The sequence below is a fragment of the Pongo pygmaeus genome, chromosome 7, assembly GCF_028885625.2.
Source record: "Pongo pygmaeus isolate AG05252 chromosome 7, NHGRI_mPonPyg2-v2.0_pri, whole genome shotgun sequence".
NCBI classification, from domain to species: Eukaryota; Metazoa; Chordata; class Mammalia; order Primates; family Hominidae; genus Pongo; species Pongo pygmaeus.
In genome coordinates this window covers 156532832-156540139 of record NC_072380.2, presented here as the reverse complement: position 1 = coordinate 156540139, position 7308 = coordinate 156532832, and positions in this window count along the sequence as shown.

The following is a 7308-nucleotide window of genomic DNA, read 5'->3' as shown; positions in this document are numbered from 1 at the left end:
TCAGGCTGTCTTTGGCTTGGAGGTGGGGCTCCACCAGGGACCCACTCCTATCTGCGTAGGCATTTGTCTGTCTCCTGCCACTACCACGAGGGCCTGGGGCCTGGCTGTATGCAGAACCCCCACCTGGCAAGGAAGGTGGCTGGAGGGGTCAGGGCTCCAGGGCCACACCCCCGAGGTGGGTGTGGCTGGGTCACTGGCGGGGAGAGGCAGGGACTTTTGCAGGGCAGTGAGATGGGGTTGGGGTGGGGCGGAGGGGTGGTGGCGTCCGGGGAGTGGTGTTGGGGGGCGTGGGGTGCATAACAAGCCCACAAAAGGCCTGACATTCTGCGCCTGTCCCCTGATAAAAGTGGGTTCAGCATGGCTACACTGTGTCTCATTAGTCCTCCCTTCCCCAACAGAGGCTAGTGCTCGGGGCAGCCTTCTGAGGTTGGGCTGGAGAGAAGTGGGGTGCTTTGAGGCCCAGGGCACCCCTGGGGGGGTGTTGGGCAGGCGCAGGGCAGCTTGTGGACCCAGAGGGAAAAAGGCTGCTTAGGCTCTGGTGCAGAGAAAGCCCCTGCATAAGAAAAGAGCTGGAAGCTGGGTGTTGAGGAGGGGAGGAGAGCAGAGGGAGGTGGGATGGGGACAGAGAAAAATCTCCCGTGGGGAAGGAGAGGGAGAAGTCCACCGCAACAGACAACAGTGATGGCTTACTCTCCGGGTTCATCTGTTTACTGAAGTCTGATGGGAATCCCACTCCACTCAGACCCACACTGGGCAGCGCTATGGGAAGGGGCTCCACGCAAAGGAAGGAGACGCCGAGGGAGAGTGGGCGGCCAGCGCCTGCAGACCCCGGTGGGAGAGACGGCCACGAAGCAGCCGGGCCAGGATGTGCAGTGCGCTGCCCTTCAGAACACCGGTGTGCGCAGCAGGTGGTTTAGGTGACTCTGCTTCCCGCCAAGGTGGGTTGTTTTCACGTTTGCCGGTTTCACACGTGCCAGAGCTTTCAGTGTAACTTCAGGGACCAGTTTTAGCAAGTTGACTCTGACAGTGCTCACATCCCATTTACAGTTTCACAACCCCAGAAAACAAACCCACACACCTTGCCCTGTCTCAGCAAGTGGCCGGGCCTCTCCCACCACCCTAGTACCCAAGAATACATCAGTTTTTGCTGTGTCACAAATCACCCTAAAATGCGGTGGCTTAAGAGCACATCCACTGATTTGCTGATAGTTATGGGAGTTGGTAATTTAGGCTGTGTTCGGCTAAGATCGCTCAACTCTGGTCCCTGTGGTGCCATCTGGGTTCACTGGCGGGCAAGAGACAGTCAGTCGGCCAACATGTTGGGCAGATAACTGTTGGCAGGAGGGTCAGTGGTAGGAAACTGGAGTCTCACTCAGCTCAAGCTGCTATGAAAATCACCACAGAATCGGCTTATGGCCGGGCACGGTGGCTCATGCCTGTACTACCAGCACTTTGGGAGGTTGAGGCAGGTGAATCACCTGAGGTCAGGAGTTCGACACCAGCCTGGCCAACATGGTGAAACCATCTCTACTAAAACTACAAAAATTAGCCAGGCGTTGGGCCGGGTGCAGTGGCTCATGCTTGTAATCCCAGCACTTTGGGAGGCTGAGGTGGGCAGATCACGAGGTCAGGGGATCGAGACCATCCTGGCTGACACGGTGAAACCCCGTCTCTACTAAAAATACAAAAATTAGCCGGGTGTGGTGGCGGGCGCCTATAGTCCCAGCTACTCGGGAGGCTGAGTCAGGAGAATGGCTTGAACCCAGGAGGCGGAGCTTGCAGTGAGCTGAGATCGCGTCACTGCACTCCAGCCTGGGCGACAGAGCGAGACTCCGTCTCAAAAAAAAAAAAAAAATTAGCCAGGCGTGGTGGCAGGTGCCTGTAGTCCCAGCTACTCAAGAGGCTGAGGTACAAGAATCGCTTGAACCCGGAGGCAGAGGTTGAGTGAGCTGAGATCACGCCATTGCGCTCCAGTCTGGGTGATGAGAGCAAAACATCTCAAAAAAAAAGAATCAGTGGCTTAGATAGTGAAATTTCTCATAATTCTGAAGGCTGGAAGTCTGAGAGCAAAGGGCCAGCTTGGCTGGGTTGTTGGTGAGGGTCCACTTCCTGGTTTCGATGAGATGGGAATTCAGCACGGCTTGTTTCACAAGATACAGGTCACAAAGAGCCCACTGATAAAGCAGGCTGCGGTAAAGAAGCCAGCCAAAACCCACCAACACTGCAGCAGGACGAGCTGCAGTCAAAACAACCCAGACACCGGATTAAAGAAGGAAGAGGTTTTTATTCGGCTGGGAGTGTGGGCAGACTCATGTCTTAAGAGCCGAGCTCCCCGAAAAAGAAATTCCTAGCCCTTTTAAGGGCTTACAACTCTAAGGGGTCCACGTGAAAGGGTCACGACAGATCAAGTAAGCGTTAGGAACGTGACTGGGTGCTACATACATCAGCTAACAGAACAAAAAGTTTTACAGTGCTTTCTCATACAATGTCTGGAATTTACAGGTAACACCAGTAGTTTTGGTCGGGGGTTAATATTAATATTATTATTATTTTTTGAGACAGAGTCTCGCTCTGTCACCCAGGCTGGAGTGCAGTGGCGCGATCTTGGCTCACTGCAAGCTCCGCCTCCTGGGTTCACACCATTCTCCTGCCTCAGCCTCCGGAGTAGCTGGGACTACGGGTGCCCGCCACCATGCCCGGCTAATTTTTTGTGTTTTTAGTAGAGATGGGGTTTCACCGTGTCAGCCAGGATGGTCTCGATCTCCTGACCCCGTGATCCGCCCGCCTCGGCCTCCCAAAGTGCTGGGATTACAGGCGTGAGCCACCATGCCTGGCCTAATATTATTGTTATTATCCTAACCACCAGGGCCAGGTGGTGGCGCCAAGGTCGTCTAGCTATTTATCTTACTTCTGTTTCTTTCCAACTTTTTGCTTTCTCCCTTTTCTCCTGTCTTATAAACTAGGGAAAAGGGGAGGTGGGGGAGAAGCTGGGAAGGACAACAGGAGAAGTGGTGGTCTCATTCCAACACCAAGATGGTGATGAAAGCGACCTCTATTCATCCTGTTTCACTGTGCCCTCGTTGCAACACATTAGCATACTACAGGAAATTCCCGCCGGCACCATGACGGTTTACAAACGCCAGTATCTTCCGCAAGTTACTCTATATGGTCTGAAAGGGGGAGGACAATCCGTTCCAGGAACTCCCCATCCCTTTCCTGGAAAACTCATGAGTAATCTACTGCTGGTTTAGCACATAATCAAGAAATGATCATAACAAGAGCCAGTCAAGCAGCCCACACTGCCACTCCGCTATCGATAGCCACCCATTTATTCCTTTCCTGTTTTTATTTATTTATTATTTTTTTTTTTTGAGATGGAAGCTCGCTCTGTTGCCCAGGCTGGAGTTCAGTGACACCAGTCTTGGCTCACTGCAACCTCCGCCTCCTGGGTTCAAGTGATTCTCCTGCCTCAGCCTCCCGAGTAGCTGGGACTACAGGTGCCTGCCACCACGCCCGGCTAATTTTTGTATTCTTAGTAGAGATGGGGTTTCACCATATTGGCCAGGCTGGTCTCGATCTCCTGACCTCGTGATCCGCCCACCTTGGCCTCCCAAAGTGCTGGGATTACAGGTGTGAACCACTGCGCCTGGCCTTCCTTTACTTTCTTAATAAACTTCCTCTACCGGCTTGCTCTTAAGTTCTTTCCTGTGGCTGGGTGCGGTGGCTCACGCCTGCAGTCCCAGCACTTTGGGAGGCCAAGGCAGGCGGATCATAAGGTCAGAAGATCAAGAACATCTTGGCCAATATGGTGAAACCCTGTCTCTACTGAAAACACACAAACTAGCTGGGTGTGGTAGCGTGCGCCTGTAGTCCCATCTACTCTGGAGGCTGAGGCAGGAGAATCACTTGAACTCAGGAGGCAGAGGTTGCAGTAAGCCGAGATTGCGCCACTGCACTCCAGCCTGGGCAACCAGGGCAACATTCTGTTTCAAAAAAAAAAAAAATTATTTCCTGTGTGAAGCCAAGAACCCATGTGGCCTCCCGGGCTGAGCCCCAATTTGGGGATTTGCCCTGTGACACACAGACACACAGTCAGCTGTCTTCCTTTCTTTCTCTTTCTCTCTCGCTTTCTTTTTTTGAGACAGGATCTTGCTCAGTTGCCCAGGCTGGAGTGCAGTGGTGTGATTGTAGCTTGCTGCAGCCTCAACCACCTGAGCTCAACCAATCCTCCCATCTCTGCCTTACTAGTAGCTGGGCCTACAGGCATGCACCACCATGCCCAGCTGATTTTTGGTATTTTTTTGTAGAAACGGGGTTTCACTAGGTTACCCAGGCTGGTCTTGAACTCCTGGGCTCAAGTGATCTGCCTGTCTGGATCTCCCAAAGTGCTGGGATTCCAGGCATGAGCCACCGTTCCTGGCCCAGCTGTTATCTTGCTGTGTTATCACATGGTGGATGTTATATATAAAGTTTTGGTGCCGCAAAAGAAATAGCACTCGAATATAAAATTTTCTTTTTAATTCTCAGCAAGGCAAGATACTTCTATAGAAGGGTGCGCCCTTACAGATGGAGCAATGGTGAGCACACACCTGGACAAGGGAGGGGAAGGGGTTCTTATCCCTGATGCACGTGGCCCCTGCTGCTGTGTTGTTCCCCTATTAGCTAGGGTTAGACCACACAGGCTAAATAATTCCAATTGGCTGGTTTAAAGAGAGTGACGGGGTGAGTGCTTTGGCGGGAAAAATGGTTATGACAGAACAGGTAACTGGAATGAGTCAGGGTGGAGCAGGTAATTGGAATGAGTCAGGGCAGAGCAGGTAATCGAAAAAGGTTGCTTTATGAGGAAGTTAAGTTTAAAAGTAGGAGGCAACGAATTGAACATATTGACATATTGATTCTTTGAAAAGAAATTTAGAACTCACGTCTAACAGTGGAGAAAAAGAGGTAGTCTCTGGCTGCTGCTGCTGCTTTTTTTTTTTTTTTGAGATAGAAATCCGCTCCGTCACCCAGGCTGGAGTGCAGTGGCATGATCTCAGCTCACTACAACCTCTGCCTCCTTCGTTCAAGCGATTCTCCTGCCACAGCCTCACGAGTAGCTGGGATTACAGGCACCCGCCACCATGCCTGGCAATTTTTTTTTTTTTTTTGAGACAGAGTCTTGCTCTGTCGCCCAGGCTGGAGTGCAATGGCGTGACTTCGGCTCACTGCAAGCTCCACTTCCCGGGTTCAAGTGATTCTCCTGCCTCAGTCTCCCAAATAGCTGGGACTACAGGCATGTGCCAACATGCCTGGCTAATTTTTGTATTTTGAGTAGAGACGGGGTTTCACCATGTTGGCCAGGCTGGTCTTGAACTCCTGACCTCAGGTGATCCACCTGCCTTGGGCCTCCCAAAGTGCTGGGATTACATACAGGTGTGAGCCACTGCGCCCGGCCACAATATCTCAATGTCTGCTTTTATTTATTTATTTATTTTTTGAGACAGTGTCTTGCTCTGTCACCCAGGCTGGAGTGCAGTGGTACCATCTCAGCTCACTGCAACCTCCGCCTCCTGGGTTCAAGCGATTCTCCTGCCTCAGCCTCTTGAGTAGCTGGGACTAAGGGTGCCACCATATCTGGCTAATTTTTGTATTTTTAGTAGAGATAGTGTTTCACTATGTTGGCCAGGCTAGTTTCGAACTCCTGACCTCGTGATCCGCCCACCTTGGCCCCCCAAAGTGCTGGGATTACAGGTGTGAGTCACTGCGCCCGGCCTCTGTTTGCTTTTTTTTTTTTTTGAGGTGGAGTTTTGCTCCTGTTGCCCATTGCTGGAGTGCAATGGTCTCGGCTCACTGCAACCTCTGCCTCCCGGGTTCAAGCAATTCTCCTGCCTCAGCCTCCTGAGTAGCTGGGATTATAGGTGTGTGCCACCACACCCGGCTAATATTTTTGTATTTTTAGTAGAGATGAGGTTTCACCATGTTGGTCAGGCTGGTCTCGAACTCCTGACCTCATGATCCGCCCACTTCGGCCTCCCAAAGTGTTGGTATTCAGGTGTGAGCCATCGCGCCCATCCTGTCTGCTTCTCATAGGGCACTAGTCCCATTCACGAGGGCTCCACTCTCATGACCTAACCACCTTCCAGAGGCCCCACTTCCTGATTCTATCACATTGACGGTTTGGATTTCAACAGATGAATTTAGCATGTGGGGGCACAAACATTCCGTTCTCAGCGCTCTGCATGTGCTGGTCATGGTCCGACAGGCCAGGCGCGGCTGTCACAAGGTAGCGGTCACAAGAGTCTCAAGGGAAATGAGACAGGGCTAGTCCACTGCACAAGTGTTCATCAAGCCCCCGGTGGGAAATTTCATCCCATTCATTCTCAGAGTCCTCTCATGGTCACCCATGTCCTGGCACATAGGTCACTCCAGAGTCACCCACTGGCTTGTCTCCAGGCCACTCGCAGGCTGCCTGGAGGGAGAGAGGCAGAATCTCTAGCCAAGTGTTCAGCTGGGAGAGTTGCAATGGGAGAGGAGGAGGATGAGGAGGAGGATAGACAGGACTGGGTGGCGCTCGGATGGGGTCTGCAAGGCAGTAGGAAGCAAAGATGGTTTCACATGGATTCCGCCTTTCCTAGATCCATCTGGGCTAGGTGGGACTCCTGGCTGGGGCTCCCATGGCCTGAGCCGGCCTGTTCTACTGCCTGGACTTCCCAGCCTCCATTCGTTCACCCTTCTGCTCGGGGAGCCAGCCCTTTCTAGCCAGCAAGCTGCCTTTGCGGCTGCCGCTAGAGAAGCCCTCACAGTGCCCATCACTGTATGTGAGGTGGAGTGGCACCAGCCTTGCTAGTGCTGGCCTTGGGAGCAGGACAGAGGCAGGCTGGGTGGAGGCCGTGGACTGCGTCCTTACCTGCGTGCACAGGTGTCTCCTCAGAGGCACCATGCACAGGAGTCCTCTGCATCACTGTTGCCATGTGTCTCATGTCTACATATGTTAGAAACCTTGGTATCTTATTTTTGCTGCAGCTACTTGTTTTAGAGAAGAGAGAAAACATTTTCATTTCCTAACACACTTCTCATTTCCTATACTCTTTCTTCTTGTAGATCTGAGTCTCCATATTGTATCCTCTTCAGCCTGAAGAAATTTCTTTTATTTTTTTGAGATAGAGTTTCACTCGTCGCCCAGGCTGGAGTGCAATGGTGAGATCTTGGCTCAGTGCAACCTCGGCTTCCCGGGTTCAAGTGATTCTCCTGCCTCAGCCTCCTGAGTAGTTGGGATTACAGGCGCTCCCCCACCACATCCAGCTAATTTTTGTATTTTTAATAGAGACA